Source organism: Bufo gargarizans, chromosome 7, assembly GCF_014858855.1.
Source record: "Bufo gargarizans isolate SCDJY-AF-19 chromosome 7, ASM1485885v1, whole genome shotgun sequence".
NCBI classification, from domain to species: domain Eukaryota; kingdom Metazoa; phylum Chordata; class Amphibia; order Anura; family Bufonidae; genus Bufo; species Bufo gargarizans.
Genome location: NC_058086.1, coordinates 57582647 through 57602086, shown reverse-complemented (window position 1 = coordinate 57602086; position 19440 = coordinate 57582647).

Below are 19440 nucleotides of genomic sequence, written 5' to 3'. Positions count from 1 at the left end.
AGTCTCTGCTCTGCACTGATGAGGGGCAATCACCCCAAAACAGCTGTCTGCAGATGAGGTGCTGGCTTAGTTATGATCCAAGTTATGTCTCTGGGCCTATTTAAAGGGTCGAATATTGACTTATAGGATAGCTGCCTTAAATCTGGTGGCATTAGAGGCAGAGCTTGTATGGCCTATAAGTCTATAAGCCTCCTCACGCTGATTAAGGTGCTTTCTCCCCAAGGAAAATTAGTACTGCTGAATAACATCAGTCCATGCTGCTCCTGAGGGTCTGCTACAGAGAGACAGGTGATCGGGAACTCCTTTTCACTGTGTGCGGTATATGGGAGACACATTATAGCAGCAAGTCTACAACCCTCTAGAGGTGAGCTCAGGAAAAACTGACCATTAGGGATGCAGTCAGCAGAGAGGTAAACTGGTGAAGAATGCCAAGTACAAGTCATATAATAGCCAGAAATAGTGTTATTCCTCATGTACACACACAACAGCTTATTCTTAAAAGTCGTATAAAATTAAAATTAACAGGTACACTTTAACTTGCTAAATACTCATTTTAAATCTTGGAAGTCTTAAAGGGGTTATGCCATACTTGATGTAAAAAATAAAAATGAGAGATCATATAGTACAGTGACGGCTAATCTCCAGCACTCCAGCTGTGGTGAAACTGCGACTCTCAGTATGCTCCATTATTTTCTATGGAGTTCTAAGCCAAGCAAGTGTAGATCTTGGGAGTTGTAGTTTTATCACAGCTGGAGTGCCGGAGGCAGCGGCGTAGCTAAAGGCTCATGGGCCCTGGTGCAAGACTTAGGCTTGGGCCCCCCTTCCCTCAGTGCTTTGTGTGTCTTCTTATGCAGCACAAGGGTCTTTGGGCCCCCTCAGCCTCCTGGGCCCGGTAGCGACTGCTACCTCTGCACCCCCTATAGCTACGCCCCTGGCCGGAGGTTAGCCATCACAAAAATAGTACATGGCAATACCTTTCTAACAAAGCTAGAACCTGCCTTGTACCTCACATAGATCCAAAGATCTCCCTATTCATTCCTCAGATTGCTCTGCTAGATAATCTTCAGCCTGGCAGCTCAGGAGGCATGTCCTTTCTGCTGCAGCTCTCTCCCTGTCACTGCCACAGCTGCTAACATAACATATGACTGGTGGCAGTTAAAGATTTAAACTGAGCACGTGCGGCCAGCTTAGTGAGACGGACAAAAAAATAAGGAAAAGAACAAACAGCAGGTGGCGCTATACAGATACATTTTATTGAATAGCTCACTGGCTATAATACATTTTTAATTAAAGGGTTTCTACCACTTCAGTATGACCAAATTAGCTTTCAGACACTAGCGATCTGCTAGTGTCTGATCTCCATAACCATGCAATTCTTAGAGCTTTGTGTGGAGCCGTTTCATTAAAAAACTAACTTTTATTCCTATGCAAATGAGCCTCTAGGTGCTATGGGGGCGTCTTTTCAGCACCTAGAGGCTCGGTCTACTCACACTGTATGCCCGCCCATCTCGTCTTGAATGCCTGCCTCCATCACAGCCATCGGACGAATTCACGCGCCTGCGCCGTTCACTTCTGTCTTCGGCACAGGCGCAGTGAGTGAAGGCCGCTCTCCTGATGCCGGCTTCCTCACTGTGACGTAGTCGGCGCAGGCGCAGTGAAGAATCCGGCACCAGGAGCGTATCATTTACTTACTGCGCCTGCGCCGATGACAGAAGTGAACGGCGCAGGCGCGAGAATTCGTCCGATGGCTGTGATGGAGGCAGGCATTCAAGACGAGATGGGCGGGCATACAGTGTGAGTAGACCGAGCCTCTAGGTGCTGAAAAGACGCCCCCATAGCACCTAGAGGCTCATTTGCATAGGAATAAAAGTTAGTTTTTTAATGAAACGGCTCCACACAAAGGTCTAAGAATTGCATGGTTATGGAGATCAGACACTAGCAGATCGCTAGTGTCTGAAAGCTAATTTGGTCATACTGAAGTGGTAGAAACCCTTTAAATGCAATTACAAAAGTATTCAGATCCAGTTGCTGGTTTGAAAAATGTAGAATATAATTGTGACACAACCTCTTTAAATTATGGGTCATTTTAAGGAAAGACCATAGAGACACATGATCCTTCTGCAACAAGAAGCATCATTTTCCTTTTGTCTGGAGCAACACTGTGTTCATTGTGAGGCCTTCCATTATAAAGACTCAGGCTGGGTTCACACGGGCGTCACCTTTTGGCTCAGGATGCGTCCAGGGTGCACTGCGGCAAACCCACGCGAGTAGGTAACCAATTGCAGTCAGTTTTGACTGCGATTGCATTCCGATGTTCAGTTTTTATCGCGCTCGCGCGGGTGCAATGCGTTTTGCACGCGCGTGATAAAAAACTGAATGTGGTACCCAGACCCAAACTTTTTCACTGAAGTTCAGGTTTGGGACCAATTTTGTGTAGATGTAATTATTTTCCCTTATAACAAGGTTATAAGGGAAAATAATAGCATTCTTTAATAGTAGAAGGTCAATTGAGGGTTAAAAAAAATAAAAAATTAACTCACCTCCTCCAATTGAGGAGACCGGCGTAGCTGCGGGTCTCCTGTTCTTTCTTCAGGACCTGTGGTGACGTCACTGAGCTCATCACATGGTCCAATCATATGGTACATCACCGTGTGATTGGACCATGTGATGTGACATCACCACAGGTCCTTTAGCCGGCAGCTCATGATTAAAGAAGTAAGAAGAGATTGGCAATTACGCGATCAAGAGGAGGAGGTGAGTAATTTTTTTTAATTTTTTAACCCTCAATTGACCTTCTACTAAGCATTCTGTATTAAAGAATGCTATTATTTTCCATTATAACCATGTTATAAGGGAAAATAATACAGTGAATAGACTGTTACCTAGCAACCATGCGTGAAAATCGCATCGCATCCGCACTTGCTTGCGGATGCTTGCGATTTTCACGCAGCCCCATTCACTTCTATGAGGCCTGCGTTACGTGATAAAAGCACAATATAGAGCATGCTGCGATTTTCACGCAACGCACGTGATGCGTAAAAATTACCGCTCATGTGCACAGCCCTATAGAAGTGAATGGGTCCGGATTTAGTGCGGGTGCAATGCGTTCACCTCCCGCATTGCACCCGCGCGGAAATCTCGCCCGTGTGAACCCAACCTTAAAGGGGCTCTCCAGGCTGTTAATATTGATGACCTATCCTCGGGGTAGGTCATCAATATCAGATCAGTGGGGGTCCGACACCCGGCACCCCCGCCGATCAGCTGTATGATGAGACAGCGTGCGTAGTGCGCACGTACCGTCTCCCTTCTTTCTTTCTGTTTTCCACTGTTGTCTATGGCAAAGACCATAGACAGCAGCAGCGGACAGGAAGAGAGAAGGGAGACGGCAGTCGCACACTACGCACGCCGTCTCCTCATACAGCTGATCGGTGGGGGTTCCCGGGAGTCAGACACCCGCCGATCTGATATTGATGACCTACCCCGAGGATAGGTCATCAATAGAAAAAGCTCGGACAACCCCTTTAATAAAGGTTTCCAACTTTAAACATCTGTATCTGATAGGTGGGAAGAAAGGGGTCCAAAAACTCCCATTACACCAGGCAAGGCAGGGCATGTGGATATACCATCAATGGGGCAAAGCCAAATTAAACTCTTCTGTACATTTTGCCTTATTTATTTATTTTTTGTAAAAATTAAATTAGATGTCATTCTAATTGAGAAAGCCTGCCAGATGACTAGCGGAAACATCTTCAGTCCAGTTGCTCGGACTTATGTCAGGGTATGTTCACAATGGCAGATTTCAGTTCCAGAAAGTCCTACATCATTCCATATATCTTAATTTGTTTTAGTTTTTTTAAATCACAAACCTACCTATACGTCTCAGAAACGGCCCCATTCCAATATATGGGATATATTTCTGCAACAAATCTGATCGCAATTAAAAAAAAATGAACTTAAATCCTTAACTTTCACGGATGACCCGTTATACTACCCCCAGCCCCTCGTATTTCTATACCATCCCTAATCATCTCTATTTAAAATTAACAAGGTTGAGAGCTCTAAGCAGCTTTAAAATGAACTTCAGCGAGTCAAAAGCATTGAATAAATTCATCCAAAACTGCATTGATTCATGTCAATCTGTTTATGTTCAAGCCCTTGCTTATGGATGCAACTATCGTATGACTCTTAAACAAATTTTCTTTGCGTTTGGAACGAGTTGATAGAACAAGAGTAGAGCGCTGGTACAGTATTTCATAGATATGGTAAGCGCACCTGCAGTGATCCAGTGGATCACTGCAAGGGTTAATTTCATGCTACAGAATAAGGGCTCATGCACAAGACCTCAAATCATGGATCTGCAAAACATGGATCCTGGCTATCAGATGCAATAACTTCTTGTGTGGAATAACAGTATGGTGACTTTTTGCTAAGATGTGAGTTTTCAGATATAGCGTGCTATTATACATGCCTTTAATTCTTGCAACGTATGCTGCTGTTTTAATTTTCTTCTTAATTTTCTTATTTTTCTATGGGGCCCTATGAAATATGGTTACACCGTTGGTCAGCAGGAAACTATCCTTCCACTATGGAGTTATTATTTAGCATTTTATCAATATAATATTATTACATCATTCAGAAAACTTCTTTTCTATCTATCCCAAGTTCATGTTCCAGCAGCCAATAATGGATTGCCAATAGCACTTTTTATCTGATAACCCTCCATTCCCAGAATCAAAATGCCAAATGTTGCAATAAGTTTATGTAACCCCTTTCCCACAGCTCCCGTGCGTAGATATCCCGCTTACGCATTTGTTACTGAGAGCATTACCACCAGTAAATAATGCCTAGGAGAAGATCAAGGTGAGGTTCACAGTCCACACCAGGAAATTCTCCCCAAGTATTCATCTAACTGCCCATTGACTAGTAATGGCAGATATTTCCTATACACGCAGCATATACATTTCCCTATGTCTGCAGGCACACAGGCTTAAAGGCTATGGACACCTTCAGGGCAATATTTTTATGATCACGTTTTACTAGTTTTTGGGCTAAAAAAATATTTTTTTAAATGTTTGTTTCTGAGCTACAAGGGTTAAACATCAGTCTGCAAGCTTTACAGTCTGTTCTCTTTGAATCCCGTCATCTGACGGCTCTTGTGTTGCTCCTATCTCTGATCTCCTGACCTCAGAAACACTTATTTAAACCGTACTCTTATCATAGTTAGGTAAGAATTGAGCTATAATGAGCCCTCAGATGACAGGATTCAAAGGAAACAGACCGTGAAAGCTTGCAAACAGACTGATTTGTAACCCTTGTTGCTCAGAAACGGCTGAACATTTTGTTCTCTAGCTAAATATATCTTCGAGAGGCAACCGATGAACAGGCTTTGAATAGAATATATGAGAATTTCTGCTTATGAAAAGTCTTAATATATGGCAATGGGGATCTTTTTTAACCCCTTCCTACTGCCCACTGGGTATATACGTCCTATCTGCACATGCCCTATGCAGATAGCAGGTATATAAATGTTCAGACAGCGCTTTAATCTCAGGGCTGATTAGCGCTGGATTAAAGCTCCTGCTCCTGCACTCTAGCAGGAGCAGATCGGGTCCCGGCTGTGATACACAGCAGGGACCCTGAGAAGAGGACAGGAGAGGTTTATTACCGCTTCTCCTGTGCAGAAGAGACCTGCACGAGTGCATGGGGGAGAGCACGTGACTCCTGTTAGTCCCAGGAGTCACGTGACTGCCGGAGGTGTCTGGGGCAGGGGCAGGAGCAGAGCTACAGGGTTTAAGGAGGCTGTTTTCGCCTATAACTGGGACTCCTGTGGATGCCCCAGTTACAGTGGGAAAAAAAAGGCAGTGTCCTCCAGAGGTCATTTAATGACCTCCTGGGGGACATATTATGTGCCCAAAAAAAAATTTTACATATAAGTAAAAAAATATATAAATAAATAAATAATAATAATAATAAATACAAAAAAATTCAAAATAAATAAATAACATGCAGTCGCTAACAGATACGTCAACCCGTTCGCTCAAACTTATACATGTTATATATGAAAACGATCGTCACAAAATAGAGAATAAAGTGCAACAATTAATTTTTGTGTCAGTTTTAATATTTAAGAAATAAAAAGCTATAATAAAAAAATATATACTTTATAATAATAGTTATCAGTTTTCCTCCAAATTAAACCTAAAAAAGGAAAGAAATCCTAATAAAAAGTCAAGTAAAAAAAAATTGCAAAAATGATTTTGGTAGTCAAACAAATAAAAAAAGCTAGGGTCACTAAACCACCACATGCACAAAATTACTAAAAGTTGCCTGGACATTCAGGCCTCATGAAAGGGTTAAATTAAAGAGGTTGTCCCAGGAAAAATATTCTACATTTTTAGCCAGCACCTGGGATCTGAATACAACTATATTTGCATGTAATTAAAAATTTTGAATAGCCACTGAGTTATTCAATTAAATGGATCTGTATAGCGCCACCTGCTGTTTATTCTTTTCCTTATAGCTCTGTTCCTCCTTGCTGAGGTGGACACACATGCTCAGTGCCATCCTTCAACTACCTCCTAAGCTGTGATAAGGAGAGACCTGCATCAGAAAGGATAAGCCCCCTGAGCAGTCAGCTTGATATAAATCTAGCAGAGCAATTGGAGCAATGAATGGCGAGATCCTACTTTCTCACTCACTTTTCACAACTGGACTGAATGGTGTAAAAATGAAAAATGTCACAAAAATGTTGTGCAAGTTTCCTCAAAATTTTACAAAAGCCCTATTTTGTAACTTTGCGAAGACAGAATTGTAGAGTGCCAGGGCATGATACAGTCCCTCTATTGATTCAATTCCTTAGCATTTGCAAGATCTCTGTATGCTTTCAGTGAATGAAAAGGCTCTGGATCACTAAAACGCTAAAAGCCCCTACATAAAACTTTGCATACAAAGATGAGATACTGATATTATCCAGGAGACTATACTCTGTGAACTAAGCAGTGTCTGTGCTGTTTGAGAAGGTACCGACACTCCTATGAGCGCCGCAGCCTTCTCCGTGCTTACCAAGGATAGCTCATCGGTATTAAAGTCTCAAAAAAAAACTTTGAATGCTATTTACACCTGGGGGGGGGGGGGCGGGGGGGGGGGCAATTCTTGCATTGTAATAATTTTGAGCTACAAATGTTATTTTTTTATTTTTTTTATAAAAAAAATTGAACCCCTGTCTCTGTACAGCCTTGGGATTTTCTAGTAGCAGGCTCTAAATTTTCACTCCGCCAGGCAGCTCAGCTTACTGCTCCTTATCTCTGATATCTGACCTCCTAAACATTCATTTTAGATCAATTATTATGTTACTAATAAGAATGTGGCTTAAATAAGTGCTTATGCTCTATTAGTAATTTAGAGATAAGGTTTATTAGATGACCAGCACAAAGTGAAAGTACCAGTCACACAGCTAGACAAACTGTTAACCCTTTGTGACAGAAAGGCTGAATATTTTGAATAAAGATCCATTGAAAAAAATGGCTTTAAGCCCAAAATGAGTAAAACGTAATCATGAAAAAAATGCCTCCAAAGGTGTACATAACCATTATAGTTCAGGTTCACAACTTTAAAATGTTTACTGTGATGATAATTCGTGAAGAAAGAAAGTCTGGAATACATACAGAAGGCTGAGAAGAATTTTGTTGGATAGACAGTAAGGTAACCACGCTGTTTATGGCAATAGACTTTATTGCATGTTGAAAGGGTTGATTGCCTCCAGCACCTGCCACACTTCTGAAATGGACTAGCCATATAAATCTCGGACTGTATCCCACAGACAAGGCAATGTAGAAAATATAGATAGAGATATTGCATGCCTATGGTTATTTTTGGTCATTGACTCCACAATCTTTCCGCCGGCCCTTGCATCCACCTAACATTATCCACCTAATATTAGGGAAACCCCAGCCACCACCCAAGAGCCCATGGTGTACCCCGAGGGTAAGAAGGCTTGTGCCCCTCCAACCACTGCATGTGCGGGTGAGTGATTAGCCACTGTGATGACTACAACTATGCTCACTGCTACTGCCGCCACTCCTATCCTCTCCAAACAAACTCCACCATACCTCCCTTGTCTGGCATGCTGCACATCTAATGTGTATAGGGGCTTCCCGACTTTTACTGAAGGCAGAGGTCGAAGGAGATAATCAGGCAGTTCGATTTTAACATGACCCATCCTTTTGTTCTCTTATGTCCCATAAGTCACCACCAAAGATGTCTGAAAGCGGCCTACTTTTCTTTCCATTTTGAGAACAAATGCATTCTTGGCCAAGCCAAGCTCTTGCTGGAGGATGTAGACGTCGTAGGTGGTTGTCCTTTGAGATCTTTATTTCTAAAATACATGGACCATTTTGAAATCCAGGAGAAATAAGATTTTAGTGGAGTTGTCAATAAAATGTAGAGGCTATAAAGCTATCCAACACTCAAAGCCAACCGTATATATCCTTTTTTTAACATAAATCCAATTTACGCCTCTAAAGTCTGGTGCTAGTCAATAATCTAAGACATGGATCTATAGCAAACATCAATCATCCAGGTGATAAAAACCTGACTGGATTAGAGCCACCAGCTGACAAGTGCCTGCTGACAAGACAGAGTGGATTTTAGGAAGGACTTGTTATCTGATGTGTTCTTTTTCTTCAAAGCATTTTACGGTTTTATTAGCTTGCCCTATAGACCTCGTTCACATCCAGCAGCAGTGTGTAAGTAAAAGGGAACTCAGGAGTTCACACATGCCATTATGGAAACTCCGCACTGCCTGGTATGAAGTCACAATAGAGCACATCTGGAATTGAATGGGGTCTTTATAGGCACTGTACAGCTTTGATGCACTCAGCATCAAGACCTATAGGCGCTCCATGTTCCACTGTATGGTGCTCCATATGGTGCAGTATTACAGAGATATTGCCCTGTGAAGCAACACTGCAAGGAGAGAGTACCTGTCACAGTAGAGAGCAGTGAACCCTGAGAACAGACAAGGAACACTAGAAATAGGAAAATCAGATATGATACCAAGCCAGGGTCAAAATCAGGAGAAATGTCAGGGTCCAACTCATCAGGCAAGGGTCAAGGTCAGGATCCAAATCAGAGGTCAAGAATCCAGTAGTCAAATACATAGAAGCAAGGATAGTGAGTGGATCCAGGAGAAGAACATCAATCACAGGCAACCTGTGGCCAGCAGGTTGCCTGTTTAAATAGGCTGCGTTGCCTGTTCACCTGCCGGGCCTGGCGAAGTGAAGTGCGTGCGTCATACATGCTGGTGCTCCTGCACAGCGAGCACCCGGCCTGTCAGCCCTGACAACCGGACGCCGGCGGTGCTGCCTGAAGAGTGGGAGTAGGCAGTACAGTAGCCTTATAATATGTCATCCAATGGAACATATCACAATTCTGTTTGTTAGAGCTATACAGAATAAAACCTTTTTATACCATTTGAGGCATATGGATGCACAGTGGGGTCCCATCTGGCCCAGTATCACAGCTCCATACCACTCGTGGATTGTACAGACCCCGTGGTGTAGCTGCCGTGGATAAATACTGTATATAGTTAGATAGATAGATAGATAGATGAACTTTTTAATATAATGGGATCTTGGAAAAAATATATACAATGTAGTATACAATACGGTATCATTTATTTAATTTTTTTACCATGAGAGTCAGAATCGGATGTATGCACATGTGTACCAGCAATAGGAATACAACATACATTTGTATATTTGTGAAGAAACAAGCAAAAAACATTCCCTAACCCAATCAATAGCATCATGGCTTCCGATCCTTGAAAGCGACAGGATCAGTTTTTTGTATTACCGCAGATCCCATTGCCTCCTAATGATAGTTTTCTATCAGGGCTCCGATATTTTTTGACACAATTCTTGTCGTCAATAAAAACGGAACCCCTAGCAGGACATATAAATGACTAATGTGGACAGAGTCCTAAACTTATCTCAGCATTTACCAAACGTATACCGCCTGCAGCATCCTTTGCTTAAAACCTTCCAAAAACATAAACATGAGGGTAAGATGATTTATTTATTTTTTGTTGCTGGGTGTTATTTTGGGTTTTATTCCTAATATTTACCTCCACTGTATGTCCTAGGGGTGATATCAAGAGAACCTAATGATACACAGGTGATGAAGACATCTGGCAGGTGCATAGCTGTCAGGCATTGGCCTCATGCACACGACCGTTGTTTTGGTCCGCATCCGAGCCGCAGTTTTTGCGTCTCGGATGCGGACCCATTAACTTCAATGGGGCCGCAAAAGATGCGGACAGCACTCCGTGTGCTGTCCGCCTCTGTTGCTCTGTTCCGTAAAAAAAATGTAACATGTCCTATTCTTGTCTGTTTTGCGGACAAGAATAGGCATTTCTACAATGGGCCGCCCGTTCCGCTAATTGCGGAAGACACACGGGCGGCTTCCGTTTTTTGCAGATCCACGGTCGTGTGCATGACGCCATATAGTGTAAGTTGCAGTCGATGTGGAATTTGCTGAAAAAATCAGCTGCAAAACCAGTAAGTTTTCATAAAAATTGACACGCTGTGTATTTCAAATTCATACCGCCTGTCAATTCCTGCTCTCTGCAGCATGTGGATGAGATTATTTACTACTGCAATACGCTGCTGATTTTCCTGCCAGGCAGGGTATCTGTTAGGTGGGAACATGCCCCGATTGTGCATATGATCAGACTCACTACTCCCATTCTCCCGTGCGGTAACCTTTACTGTTGACTCCCCTGACACTTTACCTTCTGCAGTTATTGCCCATTCTTCTCCCCCTGTGCTTATCCGCCCTCTTACATTTTCTGCTATCCTTGGCTGGTGACGGCACCTCGCTTCGCTTCTCACTGTCTTACTTCTCGCTCACATATATGCCTTTCTTTCCTCTCCCTCACTTTTCACTCTTCCCTTTCTCCCTCCCAACCAATTTTTTTTTTTTTCTCTCTTTCTCTGAAGTACTATCTGTGCTGATCAGAGCAACTCATTTCTGCCAACAAGTGCTAGGGGCCCATTGCAGGGTACTGGCTCAGATCTTCCACCAGCACAGGCTGGATAGAGGGGAGGACTCCAGACCACTGGGAAACGTATCTGGATAGGATTCGAATAGAGGAGGTGGGGGTCATGGGCAGTAGTGGTTTTAGGCATTAGAAAAAGAAGCTTGTGCCCATGGACTAATACACCGGAAAGGTCTCCGTTCGGGTGTCCATGGCCGTAATTGACCGTGTGCTATGTACTTACTAAGCACCTATAATAACATGTATCCTTTAACTGATTCAGTGCCAATGCGGCTGTCAGTGACTCTCTGAAGCAATGAAATGCACAATTCCGCGGCTGTGAAGGAGCGCAGGTTTTGGCCGTGACAAAACCCTGATATATTTCTGCCTTGTATTGGCCGGGATCACCTCTCATTGTGGTGAAGTGGAAGCAGCCAGCGTGTAATGCAGTGCGGTGAATATACTTGGCTCTGAAGACCGCGCACAGAACGGCGTGCTGGACACTTGGAGCTCTGAGGTCTGTGAGCGGATGTGCAACGCAGAAAGGAGAAAGAAATTCAGAAAAGAATTTGCCTTGGCCCGAGGAACCATTGACTCATTCACCTGCAGGGTTCAGATGTGTGTGAGGGAGGTTACAGGGGGCCCAAAAGCTCTTCTAACCTGTCCATTTTAATAAATACTCGCAGACTTTTTATAGAAATTTGGGTTGGTTTCCCATCCCTCTCTTATTCCTCCAAGAAATCTGTGAATAAATTGACAACTGAGGGCGCGTTCCTACAGTGTCAAAAGAGAGGTGACCGTTTCAGGGACAAGGGGAATGGTAACACCTACCAGGAGGAATAACAGAGAAATGGCACATTGCGAAGTTATGAGAAAAGATGAATTATTAGCCTATGAGGAATACAAGTATTTACTAAAGTAGATATGAATAGAACAGACATCGAACCTAAAACTGATCCCGTAGACATTTGCCATTTAGTTCCATGCAACCTGGACACGCGTTTTGAACCATAAATGGATCTTAATCGCAGCATTCAAACTCGGATTAACAATCCATTCATGGGTGAAAATGCTCATGCAGTTCTTTGGGATGTGCGTACTCATGTTTTTAATATGTTGGCAATAAAGTAACATTTTTCATTTTCCCTGAGTGCTGGTGCCTTTCCCAAAAGCCCATTCACCGGCAAAGGAACGGCTGCAGCAGTGACATCAGAGAAGACATCGCACATTCGGTTCATAGGGGACCAGAAGCAGAAGAGACTGGACCCTCATCGCTAGAACGGAGAATCGGTGAGTGGCTTTCTTTTTGTATGATAAACACTAGCGTTGAGCGAATAGAAGCCAAACTAATTGACTTCAATCCGAATTTAAGGAAGAATTTAATTCCCAACAAAGCCGAATCTCCTTGCTCTTCGTGGTAACGAATTTATTTTTCCTGAAATGGCGGTAAAAATGTTAATAAATACACACTTCATTCATTTGCGCACAAAGAGGCCGTCGCGGCAATCTTGAAGGCAGAAACCACGCAAAATATCCCACAGGGTGATGTATGATGCCACGATGACATCATCACATCACCAACCGAGATTTCACGCAGTATCTTCAATCAAGATGGCCTCTACGCAAGCAAACAGTTTGAAAACTGTAGAATATTTTTTTTCATGGGACAACCCCTTTAACTTAATAAAATCCGATATTATCTGTTCTTAGATGACAAAAGGAGCCTTGAAAGAATTTCCTGAATGAATTGTATGTACATGTATGTAGATCCACTAGAAATAAACCTATATCTTGAAAAGCACAGAATTATTTTGACAATATCAGTGCAAAAAAGCTGCTCTCCACTGTAATTTTCACCTATTTTAGCATCTTTACTCATCCATCTGTAGTCCCAGTCTCTTCACTTTCTGTGGGTGTGTAGCAGCTCCCATGTGACAGTCAAGCACCTGCATCTTCCAAAAGTGCACTGCAGTCCACTCATTAACCCCTTCCTTAGAAAATACAGTAGTGCTTCACAAACAGCCCCAGAGATTTCACTAATAAATAGCGCTATAGTACAGTATGTCATGCTTACCCCAAAATGTCCTTCTCCACTGTCTAGACCAGGCATCCTCAAACTGCGGCCCCCAGCTGTTGCAAAACTACAACTCCCAGCATGCCCGGACAGCCTACAGGTATCAGTTGTAGTTTTACAACAGCTGGAGGGCCGCAGTTTGAGGATGCCTGGTCTAGAGAGAGAGATAGCTATTCATTTCTATGAATTTAGATTAGAAGTAGTGATATATCAATGAAAGGTGTCAGGACCCCTTCACCTGTGAGGAAGAAGAGAAAAAGGAAGACACTGAGCATGTTTGTCCACCACTGAATGTAAGAGGTGGACCAAAATTTTGGCCAGCAGGGGGAGCTACAAGAGAGGAAAATATGATGTACGTAGAAAGTGTAATACTTTTTTTACATGCATTTTGCAATGATACTTCATCAGAAATGCCCTAGCCATTAAGCAATAGTTTTACCTTCAAGTAAAGCACATATGGGGTCATTTATTAAGACCGGCGTTTTAGACCCTGCGCCGGCCTCTACATAACTTAGGCACGTCCACAGCCGGCGTACAACAGCCTTAAATCTACAGCAGGTACCTTGCTAGCGTAGATTTAGATAATTTTCTGACGTAGAAACTGATAAATGAAACGCCCGACCCGCGCCCCTTTTTGTAGAACTGGCGTACGTGGCGTGGAAGGGAAAGAAGTCACAGATTTTGCCGCAAATCACTTTTGCAGCGAAATCTGCGCCAAATATACACTAAAAAGTGGTGTCTATTTGGTCATACATTTCTAAATCCAGGAGAAAACCCTAACCTCATCCATCTGTTCAGTACAGTATATTTCATTACTATAATGTATTAGAGCCTGCTGGTTGACTCTCCTCTCTAGGTGCCCGAGTCACTGAGGAAACCATCTGAGGTGAGACAGGCTGAAGCCCAGCATCGTGCTGGCACCGTTGATTCCTGCTCTTCATAGTACTCTCTTGTAATGAGCTGCACTGAACAGGAAATAGAAATGACTCCACTCGAGGAGCCATACTCACATCTACTTGTCTTCATCAAACACTAACCCGTGACAGGCGACTAGGCAGCCAATAAACGTGCAGGTAAGTACTGCCCTCACTGTAATGCCAGTAGCCATGTTGACTACTGGCATTACAGTGATTGGCTGTCCGGAACGCATCATCGGGTGCTATATAGCACTCGATGACGCATGTTCGGCTCATTTGTAGTCAGGGAGAGCCGAGCATAGGAAGAGACAGAGAGTGTAGGGAGTGTAATTGAATATTTTTTTGGTACCAAAATGTTTCAGAGACCCAAAAGTCCTTGTAAGGACTATTGTGTGTGACAGCAGCAATATATGTTTTTAGCTCTAAATTGCTCAGTGTTAGGGAGAGCTGTGCATAGGAAGGGATAGACAGTGTAGGGAGTGTAATAGGAAGATTTTTATACAAAAAACTTTTCTGAGACCCAAAAGTCCTTTTAAGGACTATTGTGTGTGACAGCAGCAATATATATTTTTAGCTCTATCCTGCACTAAATACTGTGTAATAGGCCGCTGCGGACAGTTAAATTATTCACGCCAAATCTCCTGTTTAAAGTGTGCGCATCTCTAAAATATCAGTGACATCCAGTGTGCTTTTTTCCGTAGACACTGCGTACAGTGACATTACCTCTGGTACCTGTCCTGTAAAACGTTTCATAATCACAAATACCTTTTTTAATTTTTTTTTTAAAATGAAGAAGGCGAGCAGTAAGGGACGGGGAAGTGGTCGTGATGCTGATGATGCACGCAGAGGCCATGGCCCTGGGCGCGGAGAAACAGTGCCTGCTGCCAAAACACAAGAAAAACAATCATCAATGATACCTAGCTTCATGTCCCAGTTTGCAGGGCGGTGCAGGACACCACTCTTGAAGTCAGACCAGTGCGAGCAGGTGGTCGGTTGGATTGCAGCAGATAATGCTTCTAGTCGGTTAAGCACCACCCTGTCTTCCACCAAGTCCAGTCTCAGTAGCCAGGGGTCTGGTCAACACAATCCTCACCCTGATCCTCCTTCCTCCCACCATGTACAGTCTGGCAAAACAAGTGATCCCACACTCGGATATTCCGAGGACCTCTTTTCATCGCCATTACTTGATATGGCCCTCTCGCCAAGCACGCTTGAAGAGGGACATGAGATCTTGTGCCCTGATTCCTAACCTCTTGAGCATCCACAGTCACAAGAACATGACGGTGGGGAACGGCAATTGGTGTTTAATGAGGAAGATGATGATGAGACACAGTTTCCAATGAGTCAACCGCAATTACTGTCTCAAAAGGTTGATGAAGAAGATGAAACACAGTTGGCAATCACTGAGGTTGTGGTTAGGTCAACAAATCAGGAGGATGATCAGAATGAGGAAGTGGAAGAGGAGGTGTGGACGATGAAGTCACTGACCAAACCTGGGAAGGTGGAAAGCCGAGCGAGGACAGCAGTACAGAGGGGGAGGGATCTGCACCACCGCAACAGGCTGGAAGAGGCAGTGGTGTGGCAAAAGGGAGAAGGCTGACCACACCAAACAGGCCCACAATTGTTCCACGGAGCACCCTCTTGCGGAAATCTCCTTTTCCAAGGGGTAGGTGTTCCGCAGTATGGCGCTTTTTTGAGGAAAGTGCAGACGACAAAATAATTATAATTTGCAACCTGTGCCATACAAAAATGAGCAGGGGAGTGAGCATGGCACCAAAGCACCATAATAGGTGGCCGAACGCCTGGATCCACAATCTGGGTCTGCGGGTCACACCACTGCCTCCCCCTCCCTGGTGTTACGTGCTGGCCAATCCCCTGTCCAAGACGTAGGCCCGGATGCCTCCCACCCTGCACCTGGACCTTCGCAAGCACCATCAGCGACCACATCCACTTCTGTGTCCCAGCGCAGCATCTAAATGTCCTTACCCCAGGCCTTTGAACGAAAGCAAAAATACCCAGCCACCCACAGGCCATAGCACTAAATTTGCAGCTTTCAAAATTACTGGCCCTGGAAATGTTGCAATTTAGGCTTATGGACACTGAGGACTTTCACAGCCTGATGTCGGCGGCCGCCCCGCGATAAGCAGTCCCCAGCCGCCACTATTTTTCAAGGTGTGCTTGCCCGCCTTACCCCAACATGTGTCCCGTCACATTACACATGCCCTGACCAACGCAGTTACTGGGAAGGTCCACTTAACCACGGACACATGGACAGGTGCATTCGGCCAGGGACGCTACATTTCCCTGACGGCACACTGGGTATATGTTGTGGAGGCCGGGAGCGAGTCGTACCCTGGGATGGCACAGGTGCTATCGACACCAAGCATTGCAGGCCCTACATCAATCAGGGTTTCCGCCAGCACCTACGTTAGTGGCTCCAAACCCTACTTCTCCTCTGCCTCCTCCTTCACTTCCACCTGGGGAAGCGGCAACAGGCCGAGCTGAAGCTGATATGCTTAGGGGACAAACAGCACACCGCTGCAGAGCTGTGGCAGGGGATAAGAGACCAGACTGAGCTGTGGCTCTCGCCACTCAACCTAAAACCAGGCATGGTTGTGTCTGATAATGGCCGTAACTTGGTGGCGGCTTTGGAGCTCGGCTAGCTCAGACACATCCCAAGCCTAGCCCACGTGTTCAAACTTGTGGTTCAGTGGTTTCTCAAAACCTACCCCAATTTGCCTGAGCTATTGGTGAAGGTGCGCCGCGTGTGTGCACATTTCCGCAAGTCATCGACAGCTTCAGCCGGTCTGTCAACGCTGCAGCAGCGCTTGAAATTGCCAGCTCACCGGCTGTTGTGCTCCGTAAGCACGAGCTGAAACTCGACGTTCCACATGTTGGCCTGGCTTTGTGAGCAGCAGAGGGCAGTAGTGGAATACCAGCTGCAACATGGTCGTCACCTTTCCAGTCAGCTTCCGCTATTCACACGAGAGGAGTGGGCATGGATGTCTGACCTCTGTGAGGTTTTAAGAAACTTTGAGGAATCAACACAGATGGTGAGCGGCGATAACGCTATTATCAGCGTAACCATCCCACTTCTGTGTCTACTTAAACGCTTGCTGCTCACAATTACGGACGATGCTTTGCATGTGGAAGAGGTGGAAATGGGGGAAGACATTAGACAGGGTGATAGCCAGACCACCCTCATTTCATCTTCTCAACGCGAATTGGACGATGAGGAAGAGTTAGACGGTTGCCTCCGCTACAGAGGGTAGTAACCATTGAAGTTTAATTCCATCTATTCAGCATGGGTGGGCAGAAGAGGAGGAAGAGGATGAGGAGATTGAGAGTGATCCTCCTGATTATGACAGCAAAGTCTTGCCTGTTGGTACTCTGGCACACATGGCTGACTTCATGTTAGGCTGTTGCGATCCCTCAGGTGACTGATGTAAGGAAATCAAGGAGATTGGCTGAGCGTGGAGGAATCTAACAGCCTCCTTGATTTCTCTTAAATTCAGTGTTGATAGGGTTAATGACCACTCCCCTTTTCTCAGCTGTTGCTCAGTGGTCATCACTTCTACCGTTTATAGTCTCACCCCACCCTTCTGACTATGCAGTTGATAGTTTCATTTGGGTTTGGCTGAGCTGGTGTGAGATCCTCTCTGGTGTTCCTGTTCTTCCATCTCTACAGAAGTTAAGTGTCGCGTCTGTTTTTATTTGTTATATTCCCTGTTGTTGTATCTGGGCCTGAGACAGAGACTTCCATTCGTCCATCTGGGGAGAAATGGGTTGTCTCTGGTCCTAAACTTATTCCAGGGCCTTATAGGGAAATCAGGGCTTAGGTATCCTGCTTATGAATATTCCTACCTTTAAGGCCTATTCATATTGATAGGTAGTCAGGGCCCGGATTAGGATTGTCTAGGAGGTGACCTGTTTCTTCCCTAGTTTCCAGGCCCAGTTACTGTTCCCTCCTGGGTTCAGTGTGGAGTCCCCCCCCCCCCCCAACTGATCGTGACATGGGCATAGCAAAAAAAAGAAAAGGTTCCAGCACGGGGTAGATCAAACGTTATTGCGTCTTTATTCCAGTGTTCAAATGACAAATAAGACTTAGTGGACTTCACCTCCCTCCACCTCCTATCAGATCAACATGTTTTGAACCTCCTGGTTCTTAATTATGATCATGGTGATCATGTTGATCTGATGGGAGGTGGAGGGAGGTGAGGTCCACTGCGTCTTACCTGTCATGTGAACACTGGAATAAAAACGCAATAACGTTTGATCTACCCAGTGCTGGAACCTTTTCTTTTTCTTTTTCTTGTTCTGCCTATGTGAAGAGCCGGCCTTCGCTTGATCCGTGCACAGAAGAATTGGGTGAACTGGACTAATACATTTATTGTTTGGACTGACTTCATGTTAGGCTGCCTTTCCCGTGACCCGCGCGTTATACACATTTTAGACAACACGAATTACTGGTTGTTCACCCTTCTCGACCTCCGCTACAAAGAGAACTTCTCATCTCTCATTCCTCTGGTGGAGAGGACGAGCAAAACGGTGCAAAACCAGAAGATCCTTGTTGAAAAATTGCTCCAAAAATTTCCATCTGACAACGCTCACGTTCCTTGGCCAACCGAGGAGGGGAGACAAGGGGAACACACAGCAGTTCCAACAAAGGCAGGGTGACACTCTCCAAAGCCTTGGACAGTTTCATAAAACCCGGCCATCACCCTCACCCTGATGCGTGGCCTAGTGTCACAAGGAGGGAAACATTTTGGAAGATGGTGGAGTACATAGCAGACCGTGTTCAGCGTCCTCAATGATCCCTCAGTGCCTTACAACTACTGGCTGTCCAAGCTGGACACGTGGCACAAACTGGCACTCTACGCCTTTGAGGTGCTGGCCTGCCCTGCCGCCAGCGTTTTGTCTGAGCAGGTATTTAGTGCTGCTGGTGGCATTATAACAGATAAGCGTATCCGCCTGTCAACTGAAAATGCTGACAGGTTGACTCTTATAAAAATGAACAAGGCCTGGATTGACCATGACTCCACCAGAGGAAAGCTGATGAACATAAATGAATTTTAAATATGTTGCTTATAATGTACTGAATATACTGTATTTCCATGCACCCCTTACACCACAAACAAGGGTATATGGTTGAATCTTCCTTTTCTCATCCTCCTTCTCCTCTTCCATCATATCAACACATGCTTATTCATCGCATATAATGCCCTAACATATATGCCCTTCGCAAAATCGCATATAATTTTTTACAGGGTCAGCTCAACTGCAGGCCCTCGCCTATAATTTTTTAAAGGGTCAGCTCACCAGCAGGCCCTTGCATATAATGTTTTACAGGGTCAGCTCACCAGCAGGTCCTTGCATATAAATTTTTAGAGGGTCTGCTCACCAGCAGGCCCTCA